This window comes from Mixophyes fleayi, chromosome 10 (assembly GCF_038048845.1).
Source record: "Mixophyes fleayi isolate aMixFle1 chromosome 10, aMixFle1.hap1, whole genome shotgun sequence".
In the NCBI taxonomy this organism is placed as follows: Eukaryota; Metazoa; Chordata; class Amphibia; order Anura; family Limnodynastidae; genus Mixophyes; species Mixophyes fleayi.
In genome coordinates this window covers 19,598,143-19,617,613 of record NC_134411.1, presented here as the reverse complement: position 1 = coordinate 19,617,613, position 19,471 = coordinate 19,598,143, and the positions used below count along the sequence as shown (strand labels likewise).

Genomic DNA, 19,471 nt, shown 5'->3' with positions numbered 1-19,471 from the left:
GTTGCTTTCTAAGTGAAAGGACAGCTAAAAATACATTTCTTTGCTAAAGGCTCATAAGAGTCCTGATAAGACTAGTGTCTCATTAATTCTGTAAACAGCTGGTAAAATTGAGTGTAAAACTAAAAATGTCATTATCTCTTCTTTCTCGTATAAGCCTCATATTCTCCTTTCTCAATTTGAAACATTTCACTCTCAGTCTTTTCATTCAACTCATTCCTGGCAAATATGTATTGAAACCTTGATATATCAATATCGGAAAAAGCCATGAGATTAAACAGATATTTGTGACATGAAGATGTATCTGGGAGGGTTTACCATGATGGCAGTAGTTAAGAAACATATGGTAAGTGGAAGTGGAAAACAGGTTTACAAAGCAAAGACATGCTTAAGAGTCAATTTATATTGAAGCTCTTTAATAAGTATGAGAAGACAATTCACATAATTAAAAGTTATTCATTTAAGAGTTAAACAGTTTCCTGCATTTTTATTTTATTTAAGTTTAAATTGAGTTTTAAGAGGTGTTCTGCAACGATTAGATTGCCAAATATTTAATGCGGTCAACTATCTATATATTGTGTGATTCCCACATTGGTCAAATGCAGTCATCCTCGGGGCTTAGCCTTTTACTTCAATGCTTCGTACAGCAAGAAAAACAGCTGATGTTGGAATGGCAAATGGAGAACTCTGACTGAAAATGGTAAAAGCAAAATTAGCATTTATCTCAAAGCTTGCTTAAGAAACATGAAGCCATTTTTTCTGGAAATACTTATTGCACTGCAATCAAGAGATTTATCTTGAAGCAGAGTCATGGGTGCAACAGTCTTATTTCTGATGCAATACAGTAATTATCAAATGATGAGATAGAAATGTAGGCAAATAAAGGCACTGCTGAGATTTGAACTCAGGATCTCCTGTTTACTAGACAGGTGCTTTAACCAACTAAGCCACAGCACCACTTGAAACCTTTGCTGCTTTGTAAGGGAAAGGACAGCTAAAAATACATTTCTTTGTTAAAGGCTCATAAGAGTCCTGATAAGACTAGTGTCTCATTAATTCTGTAAACAGCTGGTAAAATAGAGTGTAAAACTAAAAATGTCATTATCTCTTCTTTCTCATATAAGCCTCATATTCTCCTTTCTCAATTTGAAACATTTCACTCTCAGTCTTTTCATTCAACTCATTCCTGGCAAATATGTATTGAAACCCTGATATATCAATATCGGAAAAAGCCATGAGATTGAACAGATATTTGTGACATGAAGATGTATCTGGGAGGGTTGACCATGATGGCAGTGGTTAAGAAACATATGGTAAGTGGAAGTGGAAAACAGGTTTACAAAGCAAAGACATGCTTAAGAGTCAATTTATATTGAAGCTCTTTAATAAGTATGAGAAGACAATTCACATAATTAAAAGTTATTCATTTAAGAGTTAAACAGTTTCCTGCATTTTTATTTTATTTAAGTGTAAATTCAGTGTTAAGAGGTGTTCTGCAAGGATTAGATTGCCAAATATTTAATGCGGTCAACTAACTATATATTGTGTGATTCCCACATTGGTCAAATGCAGTCATCCTCGGGGCTTAGCCTTTTACTTCAATGCTTCGTACAGCAAGAAAAACATCTGATGTTGGAATGTCAAATAGAATATAGTCAAATGGAGATCTCTGACTGAAAATGATAAAAGCAAAATTAGCATTTTTCTCAAAGCTTGCTTAAGAAACATGAAGCCATTTTTTGAGGAAATACATAACGCACTGCAATCAAGAGCGTTATGTTGAAGCAGAGTCATAGGTGCAACAGTCTTATTTCTGATGCAATACAGTAATTATCAAATGATGAGATAGAAATGTAGGCAAATAAAGGCACTGCTGAGATTTAAACTCAGGATCTCCTGTTTACTAGACAGCTGCTTTAACCAACTAAGCCACAGCACCACATGAAACCTTTGCTGCTTTGTAAGGGAAAGGAAATCTAAAAATACATTTCTTTGTTAAAGGCTCATAAGAGTCCTGATAAGACTAGTGTCTCATTAATTCTGTAAAAAGCTGGTAAAATAGAGTGTAAAACTAAAAATGTCATTATCTCTTCTTTCTCATATAAGCCTCATATTCTCCTTTCTCAATTTGAAACATTTCACTCTCAGTCTTTTCATTCAACTCATTCCTGGCAAATATGTATTGAAACCCTTATATATCAATATCGGAAAAAGCCATGAGATTGAACAGATATTTGTGACATGAAGATGTATCTGGGAGGGTTGACCATGATGGCAGTAGTTAAGAAACATATGGTAAGTGGAAGTGGAAAACAGGTTTACAAAGCAAAGACATGCTTAAGAGTCAATTTATGTTGAAGCTCTTTAATAAGTATGAGAAGACAATTCACATAATTAAAAGTTATTCATTTAAGAGTTAAACAGTTTCCTGCATTTTTATTTTATTTAAGTGTAAATTGAGTGTTAAGAGATGTTCTGCAAGGATTAGATTGCCAAATATTTAATGCGGTCAACTATCTATATATTGTGTGATTCCCACATTGGTCAAATGCAGTCATCCTCGGGGCTTAGCCTTTTACTTCAATGCTTCGTACAGCAAGAAAAACAGCTGATATTGGAATGGCAAATAGAATATAGTCAAATGGAGAACTCTGACTGAAAATGATAAAAGCAAAATTAGTATTTATCTCAAAGCTTGCTTAAGAAACACAAAGCCATTTTTTCTGGAAATACTTAATGCACTGCAATCAAGAGCATTTTGTTGAACCAGAGTCATGGGTGCAACAGTCTTATTTCTGATGCAATACAGTAATTATCAAATGATGAGATAGAAATGTAGGCAAATAAAGGCACTGCTGAGATTTGAACTCAGGATCTCCTGTTTACTAGACAGGCGCTTTAACCAACTAAGCCACAGCACCACATGAAACCTTTGTTGCTTTCTAAGTGAAAGGACAGCTAAAAATACATTTCTTTGCTAAAGGCTCATAAGAGTCCTGATAAGACTAGTGTCTCATTAATTCTGTAAACAGCTGGTAAAATTGAGTGTAAAACTAAAAATGTCATTATCTCTTCTTTCTCGTATAAGCCTCATATTCTCCTTTCTCAATTTGAAACATTTCACTCTCAGTCTTTTCATTCAACTCATTCCTGGCAAATATGTATTGAAACCTTGATATATCAATATCGGAAAAAGCCATGAGATTAAACAGATATTTGTGACATGAAGATGTATCTGGGAGGGTTTACCATGATGGCAGTAGTTAAGAAACATATGGTAAGTGGAAGTGGAAAACAGGTTTACAAAGCAAAGACATGCTTAAGAGTCAATTTATATTGAAGCTCTTTAATAAGTATGAGAAGACAATTCACATAATTAAAAGTTATTCATTTAAGAGTTAAACAGTTTCCTGCATTTTTATTTTATTTAAGTTTAAATTGAGTTTTAAGAGGTGTTCTGCAACGATTAGATTGCAAAATATTTAATGCGGTCAACTATCTATATATTGTGTGATTCCCACATTGGTCAAATGCAGTCATTCTCGGGGCTTAGCCTTTTACTTCAATGCTTCGTACAGCAAGAAAAACAGCTGATGTTGGAATGGCAAATATAATATAGTCAAATGGAGAACTCTGACTGAAAATGATAAAAGCAAAATTAGCATTTATCTCAAAGCTTGCTTAAGAAACACAAAGCCATTTTTTCTGGAAATACTTAATGCACTGCAATCAAGAGCATTTTGTTGAAGCAGAGTCATGGGTGCAACAGTCTTATTTCTGATGCAATACAGTAATTATCAAATGATGAGATAGAAATGTAGGCAAATAAAGGCACTGCTGAGATTTCAACTCAGGATCTCCTGTTTACTAGACAGGCGCTTTAACCAACTAAGCCACAGCACCACATGAAACCTTTGCTGCTTTCTAAGTGAAAGGACAGCTAAAAATACATTTCTTTGCTAAAGGCTCATAAGAGTCCTGATAAGACTAGTGTCTCATTAATTCTGTAAACAGCTGGTAAAATTGAGTGTAAAACTAAAAATGTCATTATCTCTTCTTTCTCGTATAAGCCTCATATTCTCCTTTCTCAATTTGAAACATTTCACTCTCAGTCTTTTCATTCAACTCATTCCTGGCAAATATGTATTGAAACCTTGATATATCAATATCGGAAAAAGCCATGAGATTAAACAGATATTTGTGACATGAAGATGTATCTGGGAGGGTTTACCATGATGGCAGTAGTTAAGAAACATATGGTAAGTGGAAGTGGAAAACAGGTTTACAAAGCAAAGACATGCTTAAGAGTCAATTTATATTGAAGCTCTTTAATTAGTATGAGAAGACAATTCACATAATTAAAAGTTATTCATTTAAGAGTTAAACAGTTTCCTGCATTTTTATTTTATTTAAGTGTAAATTGAGTGTTAAGAGGTGTTCTGCAAGGATTAGATTGCCAAATATTTAATGCGGTCAACTATCTATATATTGTGTGATTCCCACATTGGTCAAATGCAGTCATCCTCGGGGCTTAGCCTTTTACTTCAATTCTTCGTACAGCAAGAAAAACAGCTGATGTTGGAATGGCAAATATAATATAGTCAAATGGAGAACTCTGACTGAAAATGATAAAAGCAAAATTAGCATTTATCTCAAAGCTTGCTTAAGAAACACAAAGCCATTTTTTCTGGAAATACTTAATGCACTGCAATCAAGAGCATTTTGTTGAAGCAGAGTCATGGGTGCAACAGTCTTATTTCTGATGCAAAACAGTAATTATCAAATGATGAGATAGAAATGTAGGCAAATAAAGGTACTGCTGAGATTTGAACTCAGGATCTCCTGTTTACTAGACAGGCGCTTTAACCAACTAAGCCACAGCACCACATGAAACCTTTGCTGCTTTGTAAGTGAAAGGACAGCTAAAAATACATTTCTTTGCTAAAGGCTCATAAGAGTCCTGATAAGACTAGTGTCTCATTAATTCTGTAAACAGCTGGTAAAATAGAGTGTAAAACTAAAAATGTCATTATCTCTTCTTTCTCATATAAGCCTCATATTCTCCTTTCTCAATTTGAAACATTTCACTCTCAGTCTTTTCATTCAACTCATTCCTGGCAAATATGTATTGAAACCTTGATATATCAATATCGGAAAAAGCCATGAGATTGAACAGATATTTGTGACATGAAGATGTATCTGGGAGGGTTGACCATGATGGCAGTAGTTAAGAAACATATGGTAAGTGGAAGTGGAAAACAGGTTTACAAAGCAAAGACATGCTTAAGAGTCAATTTATATTGAAGCTCTTTAATAAGTATGAGAAGACAATTCAAATAATTAAAAGTTATTCATTTAAGAGTTAAACAGTTTCCTGCATTTTTATTTTATTTAAGTGTAAATTGAGTTTTAAGAGGTGTTCTGCAACGATTAGATTGCCAAATATTTAATGCGGTCAACTATCTATATATTGTGTGATTCCCACATTGGTCAAATGCAGTCATCCTCGGGGCTTAGCCTTTTACTTCAATGCTTCGTACAGCAAGAAAAACAGCTGATGTTGGAATGGCAAATATAATATAGTCAAATGGAGAACTCTGACTGAAAATGATAAAAGCAAAATTAGCATTTATCTCAAAGCTTGCTTAAGAAACACAAAGCCATTTTTTCTGGAAATACTTAATGCACTGCAATCAAGAGCATTTTGTTGAAGCAGAGTCATGGGTGCAACAGTCTTATTTCTGATGCAATACAGTAATTATCAAATGATGAGATAGAAATGTAGGCAAATAAAGATACTGCTGAGATTTGAACTCAGGATCTCCTGTTTACTAGACAGGCGCTTTAACCAACTAAGCCACAGCACCACACGAAACCTTTGCTGCATTGTAGGGGAAAGGACAGCTAAAAATACATTTCTTTGTTAAAGGCTCATAAGAGTCCTGATAAGACTAGTGTCTCATTAATTCTGTAAACAGCTGGTAAAATAGAGTGTAAAACTAAAAATGTCATTATCTCTTCTTTCTCATATAAGCCTCATATTCTCCTTTCTCAATTTGAAACATTTCACTCTCAGTCTTTTCATTCAACTCATTCCTGGCAAATATGTGTTGAAACCCTGATATTTTAATATCGGAAAAAGCCATGAGATTGAACAGATATTTGTGACATGAAGATGTATCTGGGAGGGTTGACCATTATGGCAGTAGTTAAGAAACATATGGTAAGTGGAAGTGGAAACAGGTTTACAAAGCAAAGACATGCTTAAGAGTCAATTTATATTGAAGCTCTTTAATTAGTATGAGAAGACAATTCACATAATTAAAAGTTATTCATTTAAGAGTTAAACAGTTTCCTGCATTTTTATTTTATTTAAGTATAAATTGAGTTTTAAGAGGTGTTCTGGAAGGATTAGATTGCCAAATATTTAATGCGGTCAACTATCTATATATTGTGTGATTCCCACATTGGTCAAATGCAGTCATCCTCGGGGCTTAGCCTTTTACTTCAATTCTTCGTACAGCAAGAAAAACAGCTGATGTTGGAATGGCAAATATAATATAGTCAAATGGAGAACTCTGACTGAAAATGATAAAAGCAAAATTAGCATTTATCTCAAAGCTTGCTTAAGAAACACAAAGCCATTTTTTCTGGAAATACTTAATGCACTGCAATCAAGAGCATTTTGTTGAAGCAGAGTCATGGGTGCAACAGTCTTATTTCTGATGCAATACAGTAATTATCAAATGATGAGATAGAAATGTAGGCAAATAAAGGTACTGCTGAGATTTGAACTCAGGATCTCCTGTTTACTAGACAGGCGCTTTAACCAACTAAGCCACAGCACCACATGAAACCTTTGCTGCTTTGTAAGTGAAAGGACAGCTAAAAATACATTTCTTTGCTAAAGGCTCATAAGAGTCCTGATAAGACTAGTGTCTCATTAATTCTGTAAACAGCTGGTAAAATAGAGTGTAAAACTAAAAATGTCATTATCTCTTCTTTCTCATATAAGCCTCATATTCTCCTTTCTCAATTTGAAACATTTCACTCTCAGTCTTTTCATTCAACTCATTCCTGGCAAATATGTATTGAAACCTTGATATATCAATATCGGAAAAAGCCATGAGATTGAACAGATATTTGTGACATGAAGATGTATCTGGGAGGGTTGACCATGATGGCAGTAGTTAAGAAACATATGGTAAGTGGAAGTGGAAAACAGGTTTACAAAGCAAAGACATGCTTAAGAGTCAATTTATATTGAAGCTCTTTAATAAGTATGAGAAGACAATTCAAATAATTAAAAGTTATTCATTTAAGAGTTAAACAGTTTCCTGCATTTTTATTTTATTTAAGTGTAAATTGAGTTTTAAGAGGTGTTCTGCAACGATTAGATTGCCAAATATTTAATGCGGTCAACTATCTATATATTGTGTGATTCCCACATTGGTCAAATGCAGTCATCCTCGGGGCTTAGCCTTTTACTTCAATGCTTCGTACAGCAAGAAAAACAGCTGATGTTGGAATGGCAAATATAATATAGTCAAATGGAGAACTCTGACTGAAAATGATAAAAGCAAAATTAGCATTTATCTCAAAGCTTGCTTAAGAAACACAAAGCCATTTTTTCTGGAAATACTTAATGCACTGCAATCAAGAGCATTTTGTTGAAGCAGAGTCATGGGTGCAACAGTCTTATTTCTGATGCAATACAGTAATTATCAAATGATGAGATAGAAATGTAGGCAAATAAAGGCACTGCTGAGATTTGAACTCAGGATCTCCTGTTTACTAGACAGGCGCTTTAACCAACTAAGCCACAGCACCACACGAAACCTTTGCTGCATTGTAGGGGAAAGGACAGCTAAAAATACATTTCTTTGTTAAAGGCTCATAAGAGTCCTGATAAGACTAGTGTCTCATTAATTCTGTAAACAGCTGGTAAAATAGAGTGTAAAACTAAAAATGTCATTATCTCTTCTTTCTCATATAAGCCTCATATTCTCCTTTCTCAATTTGAAACATTTCACTCTCAGTCTTTTCATTCAACTCATTCCTGGCAAATATGTTTTGAAACCCTGATATTTTAATATCGGAAAAAGCCATGAGATTGAACAGATATTTGTGACATGAAGATGTATCTGGGAGGGTTGACCATTATGGCAGTAGTTAAGAAACATATGGTAAGTGGAAGTGGAAACAGGTTTACAAAGCAAAGACATGCTTAAGAGTTAATTTATATTGAAGCTCTTTAATTAGTATGAGAAGACAATTCACATAATTAAAAGTTATTCATTTAAGAGTTAAACAGTTTCCTGCATTTTTATTTTATTTAAGTATAAATTGAGTGTTAAGAGGTGTTCTGGAAGGATTAGATTGCCAAATATTTAATGCGGTCAACTATCTATATATTGTGTGATTCCCACATTGGTCAAAAGCAGTCATCCTCGGGGCTTAGCCTTTTACTTCAATGCTTCGTACAGCAAGAAAAACAGCTGATGTTGGAATGGCAAATATAATATAGTCAAATGGAGAACTCTGACTGAAAATGATAAAAGCAAAATTAGCATTTATCTCAAAGCTTGCTTAAGAAACACAAAGCCATTTTTTCTGGAAATACTTAATGCACTGCAATCAAGAGCATTTTGTTGAAGCAGAGTCATGGGTGCAACAGTCTTATTTCTGATGCAATACAGTAATTATCAAATGATGAGATAGAAATGTAGGCAAATAAAGGTACTGCTGAGATTTGAACTCAGGATCTCCTGTTTACTAGACAGGCGCTTTAACCAACTAAGCCACAGCACCACACGAAACCTTTGCTGCATTGTAGGGGAAAGGACAGCTAAAAATACATTTCTTTGTTAAAGGCTCATAAGAGTCCTGATAAGACTAGTGTCTCATTAATTCTGTAAACAGCTGGTAAAATAGAGTGTAAAACTAAAAATGTCATTATCTCTTCTTTCTCATATAAGCCTCATATTCTCCTTTCTCAATTTGAAACATTTCACTCTCAGTCTTTTCATTCAACTCATTCCTGGCAAATATGTGTTGAAACCCTGATATTTTAATATCGGAAAAAGCCATGAGATTGAACAGATATTTGTGACATGAAGATGTATCTGGGAGGGTTGACCATTATGGCAGTAGTTAAGAAACATATGGTAAGTGGAAGTGGAAACAGGTTTACAAAGCAAAGACATGCTTAAGAGTCAATTTATATTGAAGCTCTTTAATTAGTATGAGAAGACAATTCACATAATTAAAAGTTATTCATTTAAGAGTTAAACAGTTTCCTGCATTTTTATTTTATTTAAGTATAAATTGAGTTTTAAGAGGTGTTCTGGAAGGATTAGATTGCCAAATATTTAATGCGGTCAACTATCTATATATTGTGTGATTCCCACATTGGTCAAATGCAGTCATCCTCGGGGCTTAGCCTTTTACTTCAATTCTTCGTACAGCAAGAAAAACAGCTGATGTTGGAATGGCAAATATAATATAGTCAAATGGAGAACTCTGACTGAAAATGATAAAAGCAAAATTAGCATTTATCTCAAAGCTTGCTTAAGAAACACAAAGCCATTTTTTCTGGAAATACTTAATGCACTGCAATCAAGAGCATTTTGTTGAAGCAGAGTCATGGGTGCAACAGTCTTATTTCTGATGCAATACAGTAATTATCAAATGATGAGATAGAAATGTAGGCAAATAAAGGTACTGCTGAGATTTGAACTCAGGATCTCCTGTTTACTAGACAGGCGCTTTAACCAACTAAGCCACAGCACCACATGAAACCTTTGCTGCTTTGTAAGTGAAAGGACAGCTAAAAATACATTTCTTTGCTAAAGGCTCATAAGAGTCCTGATAAGACTAGTGTCTCATTAATTCTGTAAACAGCTGGTAAAATAGAGTGTAAAACTAAAAATGTCATTATCTCTTCTTTCTCATATAAGCCTCATATTCTCCTTTCTCAATTTGAAACATTTCACTCTCAGTCTTTTCATTCAACTCATTCCTGGCAAATATGTATTGAAACCTTGATATATCAATATCGGAAAAAGCCATGAGATTGAACAGATATTTGTGACATGAAGATGTATCTGGGAGGGTTGACCATGATGGCAGTAGTTAAGAAACATATGGTAAGTGGAAGTGGAAAACAGGTTTACAAAGCAAAGACATGCTTAAGAGTCAATTTATATTGAAGCTCTTTAATAAGTATGAGAAGACAATTCAAATAATTAAAAGTTATTCATTTAAGAGTTAAACAGTTTCCTGCATTTTTATTTTATTTAAGTGTAAATTGAGTTTTAAGAGGTGTTCTGCAACGATTAGATTGCCAAATATTTAATGCGGTCAACTATCTATATATTGTGTGATTCCCACATTGGTCAAATGCAGTCATCCTCGGGGCTTAGCCTTTTACTTCAATGCTTCGTACAGCAAGAAAAACAGCTGATGTTGGAATGGCAAATATAATATAGTCAAATGGAGAACTCTGACTGAAAATGATAAAAGCAAAATTAGCATTTATCTCAAAGCTTGCTTAAGAAACACAAAGCCATTTTTTCTGGAAATACTTAATGCACTGCAATCAAGAGCATTTTGTTGAAGCAGAGTCATGGGTGCAACAGTCTTATTTCTGATGCAATACAGTAATTATCAAATGATGAGATAGAAATGTAGGCAAATAAAGGCACTGCTGAGATTTGAACTCAGGATCTCCTGTTTACTAGACAGGCGCTTTAACCAACTAAGCCACAGCACCACACGAAACCTTTGCTGCATTGTAGGGGAAAGGACAGCTAAAAATACATTTCTTTGTTAAAGGCTCATAAGAGTCCTGATAAGACTAGTGTCTCATTAATTCTGTAAACAGCTGGTAAAATAGAGTGTAAAACTAAAAATGTCATTATCTCTTCTTTCTCATATAAGCCTCATATTCTCCTTTCTCAATTTGAAACATTTCACTCTCAGTCTTTTCATTCAACTCATTCCTGGCAAATATGTTTTGAAACCCTGATATTTTAATATCGGAAAAAGCCATGAGATTGAACAGATATTTGTGACATGAAGATGTATCTGGGAGGGTTGACCATTATGGCAGTAGTTAAGAAACATATGGTAAGTGGAAGTGGAAACAGGTTTACAAAGCAAAGACATGCTTAAGAGTTAATTTATATTGAAGCTCTTTAATTAGTATGAGAAGACAATTCACATAATTAAAAGTTATTCATTTAAGAGTTAAACAGTTTCCTGCATTTTTATTTTATTTAAGTATAAATTGAGTGTTAAGAGGTGTTCTGGAAGGATTAGATTGCCAAATATTTAATGCGGTCAACTATCTATATATTGTGTGATTCCCACATTGGTCAAATGCAGTCATCCTCGGGGCTTAGCCTTTTACTTCAATGCTTCGTACAGCAAGAAAAACAGCTGATGTTGGAATGGCAAATATAATATAGTCAAATGGAGAACTCTGACTGAAAATGATAAAAGCAAAATTAGCATTTATCTCAAAGCTTGCTTAAGAAACACAAAGCCATTTTTTCTGGAAATACTTAATGCACTGCAATCAAGAGCATTTTGTTGAAGCAGAGTCATGGGTGCAACAGTCTTATTTCTGATGCAATACAGTAATTATCAAATGATGAGATAGAAATGTAGGCAAATAAAGGTACTGCTGAGATTTGAACTCAGGATCTCCTGTTTACTAGACAGGCGCTTTAACCAACTAAGCCACAGCACCACACGAAACCTTTGCTGCATTGTAGGGGAAAGGACAGCTAAAAATACATTTCTTTGTTAAAGGCTCATAAGAGTCCTGATAAGACTAGTGTCTCATTAATTCTGTAAACAGCTGGTAAAATAGAGTGTAAAACTAAAAATGTCATTATCTCTTCTTTCTCATATAAGCCTCATATTCTCCTTTCTCAATTTGAAACATTTCACTCTCAGTCTTTTCATTCAACTCATTCCTGGCAAATATGTGTTGAAACCCTGATATTTTAATATCGGAAAAAGCCATGAGATTGAACAGATATTTGTGACATGAAGATGTATCTGGGAGGGTTGACCATTATGGCAGTAGTTAAGAAACATATGGTAAGTGGAAGTGGAAACAGGTTTACAAAGCAAAGACATGCTTAAGAGTCAATTTATATTGAAGCTCTTTAATTAGTATGAGAAGACAATTCACATAATTAAAAGTTATTCATTTAAGAGTTAAACAGTTTCCTGCATTTTTATTTTATTTAAGTATAAATTGAGTTTTAAGAGGTGTTCTGGAAGGATTAGATTGCCAAATATTTAATGCGGTCAACTATCTATATATTGTGTGATTCCCACATTGGTCAAATGCAGTCATCCTCGGGGCTTAGCCTTTTACTTCAATGCTTCGTACAGCAAGAAAAACAGCTGATGTTGGAATGGCAAATATAATATAGTCAAATGGAGAACTCTGACTGAAAATGATAAAAGCAAAATTAGCATTTATCTCAAAGCTTGCTTAAGAAACACAAAGCCATTTTTTCTGGAAATACTTAATGCACTGCAATCAAGAGCATTTTGTTGAAGCAGAGTCATGGGTGCAACAGTCTTATTTCTGATGCAATACAGTAATTATCAAATGATGAGATAGAAATGTAGGCAAATAAAGGTACTGCTGAGATTTGAACTCAGGATCTCCTGTTTACTAGACAGGCGCTTTAACCAACTAAGCCACAGCACCACACGAAACCTTTGCTGCATTGTAGGGGAAAGGACAGCTAAAAATACATTTCTTTGTTAAAGGCTCATAAGAGTCCTGATAAGACTAGTGTCTCATTAATTCTGTAAACAGCTGGTAAAATAGAGTGTAAAACTAAAAATGTCATTATCTCTTCTTTCTCATATAAGCCTCATATTCTCCTTTCTCAATTTGAAACATTTCACTCTCAGTCTTTTCATTCAACTCATTCCTGGCAAATATGTTTTGAAACCCTGATATTTTAATATCGGAAAAAGCCATGAGATTGAACAGATATTTGTGACATGAAGATGTATCTGGGAGGGTTGACCATTATGGCAGTAGTTAAGAAACATATGGTAAGTGGAAGTGGAAACAGGTTTACAAAGCAAAGACATGCTTAAGAGTTAATTTATATTGAAGCTCTTTAATTAGTATGAGAAGACAATTCACATAATTAAAAGTTATTCATTTAAGAGTTAAACAGTTTCCTGCATTTTTATTTTATTTAAGTATAAATTGAGTGTTAAGAGGTGTTCTGGAAGGATTAGATTGCCAAATATTTAATGCGGTCAACTATCTATATATTGTGTGATTCCCACATTGGTCAAATGCAGTCATCCTCGGGGCTTAGCCTTTTACTTCAATGCTTCGTACAGCAAGAAAAACAGCTGATGTTGGAATGGCAAATATAATATAGTCAAATGGAGAACTCTGACTGAAAATGATAAAAGCAAAATTAGCATTTATCTCAAAGCTTGCTTAAGAAACACAAAGCCATTTTTTCTGGAAATACTTAATGCACTGCAATCAAGAGCATTTTGTTGAAGCAGAGTCATGGGTGCAACAGTCTTATTTCTGATGCAATACAGTAATTATCAAATGATGAGATAGAAATGTAGGCAAATAAAGGTACTGCTGAGATTTGAACTCAGGATCTCCTGTTTACTAGACAGGCGCTTTAACCAACTAAGCCACAGCACCACACGAAACCTTTGCTGCATTGTAGGGGAAAGGACAGCTAAAAATACATTTCTTTGTTAAAGGCTCATAAGATTCCTGATAAGACTAGTGTCTCATTAATTCTGTAAACAGCTGGTAAAATAGAGTGTAAAACTAAAAATGTCATTATCTCTTCTTTCTCATATAAGCCTCATATTCTCCTTTCTCAATTTGAAACATTTCACTCTCAGTCTTTTCATTCAACTCATTCCTGGCAAATATGTGTTGAAACCCTGATATTTTAATATCGGAAAAAGCCATGAGATTGAACAGATATTTGTGACATGAAGATGTATCTGGGAGGGTTGACCATTATGGCAGTAGTTAAGAAACATATGGTAAGTGGAAGTGGAAACAGGTTTACAAAGCAAAGACATGCTTAAGAGTCAATTTATATTGAAGCTCTTTAATTAGTATGAGAAGACAATTCACATAATTAAAAGTTATTCATTTAAGAGTTAAACAGTTTCCTGCATTTTTATTTTATTTAAGTATAAATTGAGTTTTAAGAGGTGTTCTGGAAGGATTAGATTGCCAAATATTTAATGCGGTCAACTATCTATATATTGTGTTATTCCCACATTGGTCAAATGCAGTCATCCTCGGGGCTTAGCCTTTTACTTCAATGCTTCGTACAGCAAGAAAAACAGCTGATGTTGGAATGGCAAATGGAGAACTCTGACTGAAAATGGTAAAAGCAAAATTAGCATTTATCTCAAAGCTTGCTTAAGAAACATGAAGCCATTTTTTGAGGAAATACATAACGCACTGCAATCAAGAGCGTTATGTTGAAGCAGAGTCATAGGTGCAACAGTCTTATTTCTGATGCAATACAGTAATTATCAAATGATGAGATAGAAATGTAGGCAAATAAAGGCACTGCTGAGATTTAAACTCAGGATCTCCTGTTTACTAGACAGCTGCTTTAACCAACTAAGCCACAGCACCACACGAAACCTTTGCTGCATTGTAGGGGAAAGGACAGCTAAAAATACATTTCTTTGTTAAAGGCTCATAAGAGTCCTGATAAGACTAGTGTCTCATTAATTCTGTAAACAGCTGGTAAAATAGAGTGTAAAACTAAAAATGTCATTATCTCTTCTTTCTCATATAAGCCTCATATTCTCCTTTCTCAATTTGAAACATTTCACTCTCAGTCTTTTCATTCAACTCATTCCTGGCAAATATGTTTTGAAACCCTGATATTTTAATATCGGAAAAAGCCATGAGATTGAACAGATATTTGTGACATGAAGATGTATCTGGGAGGGTTGACCATTATGGCAGTAGTTAAGAAACATATGGTAAGTGGAAGTGGAAACAGGTTTACAAAGCAAAGACATGCTTAAGAGTTAATTTATATTGAAGCTCTTTAATTAGTATGAGAAGACAATTCACATAATTAAAAGTTATTCATTTAAGAGTTAAACAGTTTCCTGCATTTTTATTTTATTTAAGTATAAATTGAGTGTTAAGAGGTGTTCTGGAAGGATTAGATTGCCAAATATTTAATGCGGTCAACTATCTATATATTGTGTGATTCCCACATTGGTCAAATGCAGTCATCCTCGGGGCTTAGCCTTTTACTTCAATGCTTCGTACAGCAAGAAAAACAGCTGATGTTGGAATGGCAAATATAATATAGTCAAATGGAGAACTCTGACTGAAAATGATAAAAGCAAAATTAGCATTTATCTCAAAGCTTGCTTAAGAAACACAAAGCCATTTTTTCTGGAAATACTTAATGCACTGCAATCAAGAGCATTTTGTTGAAGCAGAGTCATGGGTGCAACAGTCTTATTTCTGATGCAATACAGTAATTATCAAATGATGAGATAGAAATGTAGGCAAATAAAGGTACTGCTGAGATTTGAACTCAGGATCTCCTGTTTACTAGACAGGCGCTTTAACCAACTAAGCCACAGCACCACACGAAACCTTTGCTGCATTGTAGGGGAAAGGACAGCTAAAAATACATTTCTTTGTTAAAGGCTCATAAGATTCCTGATAAGACTAGTGTCTCATTAATTCTGTAAACAGCTGGTAAAATAGAGTGTAAAACTAAAAATGTCATTATCTCTTCTTTCTCATATAAGCCTCATATTCTCCTTTCTCAATTTGAAACATTTCACTCTCAGTCTTTTCATTCAACTCATTCCTGGCAAATATGTGTTGAAACCCTGATATTTTAATATCGGAAAAAGCCATGAGATTGAACAGATATTTGTGACATGAAGATGTATCTGGGAGGGTTGACCATTATGGCAGTAGTTAAGAAACATATGGTAAGTGGAAGTGGAAACAGGTTTACAAAGCAAAGACATGCTTAAGAGTCAATTTATATTGAAGCTCTTTAATTAGTATGAGAAGACAATTCACATAATTAAAAGTTATTCATTTAAGAGTTAAACAGTTTCCTGCATTTTTATTTTATTTAAGTATAAATTGAGTTTTAAGAGGTGTTCTGGAAGGATTAGATTGCCAAATATTTAATGCGGTCAACTATCTATATATTGTGTTATTCCCACATTGGTCAAATGCAGTCATCCTCGGGGCTTAGCCTTTTACTTCAATGCTTCGTACAGCAAGAAAAACAGCTGATGTTGGAATGGCAAATATAATATAGTCAAATGGAGAACTCTGACTGAAAATGATAAAAGCAAAATTAGCATTTATCTCAAAGCTTGCTTAAGAAACACAAAGCCATTTTTTCTGGAAATACTTAATGCACTGCAATCAAGAGCATTTTGTTGAAGCAGAGTCATGGGTGCAACAGTCTTATTTCTGATGCAATACAGTAATTATCAAATGATGAGATAGAAATGTAGGCAAATAAAGGCACTGCTGAGATTTGAACTCAGGATCTTCTGTTTACTAGACAGGCGCTTTAACCAACTAAGCCACAGCACCACATGAAACCTTTGCTGCTTTGTAAGTGAAAGGACAGCTAAAAATACATTTCTTTGCTAAAGGCTCATAAGAGTCCTGATAAGACTAGTGTCTCATTAATTCTGTAAACAGCTGGTAAAATAGAGTGTAAAACTAAAAATGTCATTATCTCTTCTTTCTCGTATAAGCCTCATATTCTCCTTTCTCAATTTGAAACATTTCACTCTCAGTCTTTTCATTCAACTCATTCCTGGCAAATATGTATTGAAACCTTGATATATCAATATCGGAAAAAGCCATGAGATTAAACAGATATTTGTGACATGAAGATGTATCTGGGAGGGTTTACCATGATGGCAGTAGTTAAGAAACATATGGTAAGTGGAAGTGGAAAACAGGTTTACAAAGCAAAGACATGCTTAAGAGTCAATTTATATTGAAGCTCTTTAATTAGTATGAGAAGACAATTCACATAATTAAAAGTTATTCATTTAAGAGTTAAACAGTTTCCTGCATTTTTATTTTATTTAAGTGTAAATTGAGTGTTAAGAGGTGTTCTGCAAGGATTAGATTGCCAAATATTTAATGCGGTCAACTATCTATATATTGTGTGATTCCCACATTGGTCAAATGCAGTCATCCTCGGGGCTTAGCCTTTTACTTCAATTCTTCGTACAGCAAGAAAAACAGCTGATGTTGGAATGGCAAATATAATATAGTCAAATGGAGAACTCTGACTGAAAATGATAAAAGCAAAATTAGCATTTATCTCAAAGCTTGCTTAAGAAACATGAAGCCATTTTTTCTGGAAATACTTAACGCACTGCAATCAAGAGCATTTTGTTGAACCAGAGTCATGGGTGCAACAGTCTTATTTCTGATGCAATACAGTAATTATCAAATGATGAGATAGAAATGTAGGCAAATAAAGGCACTGCTGAGATTTGAACTCAGGATCTCCTGTTTACTAGACAGGCGTTTTAACCAACTAAGCCACAGCACCACATGAAACCTTTGTTGCTTTCTAAGTGAAAGGACAGCTAAAAATACATTTCTTTGCTAAAGGCTCATAAGAGTCCTGATAAGACTAGTGTCTCATTAATTCTGTAAACAGCTGGTAAAATTGAGTGTAAAACTAAAAATGTCATTATCTCTTCTTTCTCGTATAAGCCTCATATTCTCCTTTCTCAATTTGAAACATTTCACTCTCAGTCTTTTCATTCAACTCATTCCTGGCAAATATGTATTGAAACCTTGATATATCAATATCGGAAAAAGCCATGAGATTAAACAGATATTTGTGACATGAAGATGTATCTGGGAGGGTTTACCATGATGGCAGTAGTTAAGAAACATATGGTAAGTGGAAGTGGAAAACAGGTTTACAAAGCAAAGACATGCTTAAGAGTCAATTTATATTGAAGCTCTTTAATAAGTATGAGAAGACAATTCACATAATTAAAAGTTATTCATTTAAGAGTTAAACAGTTTCCTGCATTTTTATTTTATTTAAGTTTAAATTGAGTTTTAAGAGGTGTTCTGCAACGATTAGATTGCAAAATATTTAATGCGGTCAACTATCTATATATTGTGTGATTCCCACATTGGTCAAATGCAGTCATCCTCGGGGCTTAGCCTTTTACTTCAATGCTTCGTACAGCAAGAAAAACAGCTGATGTTGGAATGGCAAATATAATATAGTCAAATGGAGAACTCTGACTGAAAATGATAAAAGCAAAATTAGCATTTATCTCAAAGCTTGCTTAAGAAACACAAAGCCATTTTTTCTGGAAATACTTAATGCACTGCAATCAAGAGCATTTTGTTGAAGCAGAGTCATGGGTGCAACAGTCTTATTTCTGATGCAATACAGTAATTATCAAATGATGAGATAGAAATGTAGGCAAATAAAGGCACTGCTGAGATTTCAACTCAGGATCTCCTGTTTACTAGACAGGCGCTTTAACCAACTAAGCCACAGCACCACATGAAACCTTTGCTGCTTTCTAAGTGAAAGGACAGCTAAAAATACATTTCTTTGCTAAAGGCTCATAAGAGTCCTGATAAGACTAGTGTCTCATTAATTCTGTAAACAGCTGGTAAAATTGAGTGTAAAACTAAAAATGTCATTATCTCTTCTTTCTCGTATAAGCCTCATATTCTCCTTTCTCAATTTGAAACATTTCACTCTCAGTCTTTTCATTCAACTCATTCCTGGCAAATATGTATTGAAACCTTGATATATCAATATCGGAAAAAGCCATGAGATTAAACAGATATTTGTGACATGAAGATGTATCTGGGAGGGTTTACCATGATGGCAGTAGTTAAGAAACATATGGTAAGTGGAAGTGGAAAACAGGTTTACAAAGCAAAGACATGCTTAAGAGTCAATTTATATTGAAGCTCTTTAATAAGTATGAGAAGACAATTCACATAATTAAAAGTTATTCATTTAAGAGTTAAACAGTTTCCTGCATTTTTATTTTATTTAAGTTTAAATTGAGTTTTAAGAGGTGTTCTGCAACGATTAGATTGCCAAATATTTAATGCGGTCAACTATCTATATATTGTGTGATTCCCACATTGGTCAAATGCAGTCATCCTCGGGGCTTAGCCTTTTACTTCAATGCTTTGTACAGCAAGAAAAACAGCTGATGTTGGAATGGCAAATATAATATAGTCAAATGGAGAACTCTGACTGAAAATGATAAAAGCAAAATTAGCATTTATCTCAAAGCTTGCTTAAGAAACACAAAGCCATTTTTTCTGGAAATACTTAATGCACTGCAATCAAGAGCATTTTGTTGAAGCAGAGTCATGGGTGCAACAGTCTTATTTCTGATGCAA

At 34.2% G+C, this 19,471-nt stretch overlaps 19 non-coding genes across 19 annotated transcripts; all 19 read right to left on the bottom strand.

Annotated features, from left to right (window-relative positions):
- Positions 1-880: 880 nt before the first annotated feature.
- TRNAT-AGU (transfer RNA threonine (anticodon AGU)) lies at positions 881-954 on the bottom strand. Its single transcript has one exon. It is a non-coding gene; the product is annotated as a tRNA-Thr (tRNA).
- A 908-nt stretch (positions 955-1,862) lies between these two features.
- On the bottom strand, positions 1,863-1,936 carry TRNAT-AGU (transfer RNA threonine (anticodon AGU)). The gene has a single exon. It is a non-coding gene; the product is annotated as a tRNA-Thr (tRNA).
- Positions 1,937-2,844: 908 nt separating this feature from the next.
- Positions 2,845-2,918, bottom strand: TRNAT-AGU (transfer RNA threonine (anticodon AGU)). The gene has a single exon. It is a non-coding gene; the product is annotated as a tRNA-Thr (tRNA).
- Positions 2,919-3,826: 908 nt separating this feature from the next.
- On the bottom strand, positions 3,827-3,900 carry TRNAT-AGU (transfer RNA threonine (anticodon AGU)). Its single transcript has one exon. It is a non-coding gene; the product is annotated as a tRNA-Thr (tRNA).
- Positions 3,901-4,808: 908 nt separating this feature from the next.
- Positions 4,809-4,882, bottom strand: TRNAT-AGU (transfer RNA threonine (anticodon AGU)). The gene has a single exon. It is a non-coding gene; the product is annotated as a tRNA-Thr (tRNA).
- A 908-nt stretch (positions 4,883-5,790) lies between these two features.
- TRNAT-AGU (transfer RNA threonine (anticodon AGU)) lies at positions 5,791-5,864 on the bottom strand. The gene has a single exon. It is a non-coding gene; the product is annotated as a tRNA-Thr (tRNA).
- A 907-nt stretch (positions 5,865-6,771) lies between these two features.
- On the bottom strand, positions 6,772-6,845 carry TRNAT-AGU (transfer RNA threonine (anticodon AGU)). The gene has a single exon. It is a non-coding gene; the product is annotated as a tRNA-Thr (tRNA).
- A 908-nt stretch (positions 6,846-7,753) lies between these two features.
- On the bottom strand, positions 7,754-7,827 carry TRNAT-AGU (transfer RNA threonine (anticodon AGU)). The gene has a single exon. It is a non-coding gene; the product is annotated as a tRNA-Thr (tRNA).
- A 907-nt stretch (positions 7,828-8,734) lies between these two features.
- TRNAT-AGU (transfer RNA threonine (anticodon AGU)) lies at positions 8,735-8,808 on the bottom strand. Its single transcript has one exon. It is a non-coding gene; the product is annotated as a tRNA-Thr (tRNA).
- A 907-nt stretch (positions 8,809-9,715) lies between these two features.
- Positions 9,716-9,789, bottom strand: TRNAT-AGU (transfer RNA threonine (anticodon AGU)). The gene has a single exon. It is a non-coding gene; the product is annotated as a tRNA-Thr (tRNA).
- A 908-nt stretch (positions 9,790-10,697) lies between these two features.
- Positions 10,698-10,771, bottom strand: TRNAT-AGU (transfer RNA threonine (anticodon AGU)). Its single transcript has one exon. It is a non-coding gene; the product is annotated as a tRNA-Thr (tRNA).
- A 907-nt stretch (positions 10,772-11,678) lies between these two features.
- TRNAT-AGU (transfer RNA threonine (anticodon AGU)) lies at positions 11,679-11,752 on the bottom strand. Its single transcript has one exon. It is a non-coding gene; the product is annotated as a tRNA-Thr (tRNA).
- Positions 11,753-12,659: 907 nt separating this feature from the next.
- TRNAT-AGU (transfer RNA threonine (anticodon AGU)) lies at positions 12,660-12,733 on the bottom strand. Its single transcript has one exon. It is a non-coding gene; the product is annotated as a tRNA-Thr (tRNA).
- Positions 12,734-13,640: 907 nt separating this feature from the next.
- On the bottom strand, positions 13,641-13,714 carry TRNAT-AGU (transfer RNA threonine (anticodon AGU)). Its single transcript has one exon. It is a non-coding gene; the product is annotated as a tRNA-Thr (tRNA).
- An 892-nt stretch (positions 13,715-14,606) lies between these two features.
- TRNAT-AGU (transfer RNA threonine (anticodon AGU)) lies at positions 14,607-14,680 on the bottom strand. The gene has a single exon. It is a non-coding gene; the product is annotated as a tRNA-Thr (tRNA).
- A 907-nt stretch (positions 14,681-15,587) lies between these two features.
- Positions 15,588-15,661, bottom strand: TRNAT-AGU (transfer RNA threonine (anticodon AGU)). The gene has a single exon. It is a non-coding gene; the product is annotated as a tRNA-Thr (tRNA).
- Positions 15,662-16,568: 907 nt separating this feature from the next.
- On the bottom strand, positions 16,569-16,642 carry TRNAT-AGU (transfer RNA threonine (anticodon AGU)). The gene has a single exon. It is a non-coding gene; the product is annotated as a tRNA-Thr (tRNA).
- A 908-nt stretch (positions 16,643-17,550) lies between these two features.
- TRNAT-AGU (transfer RNA threonine (anticodon AGU)) lies at positions 17,551-17,624 on the bottom strand. Its single transcript has one exon. It is a non-coding gene; the product is annotated as a tRNA-Thr (tRNA).
- Positions 17,625-18,532: 908 nt separating this feature from the next.
- TRNAT-AGU (transfer RNA threonine (anticodon AGU)) lies at positions 18,533-18,606 on the bottom strand. The gene has a single exon. It is a non-coding gene; the product is annotated as a tRNA-Thr (tRNA).
- Between the last annotated feature and the right edge of the window lie 865 nt (positions 18,607-19,471).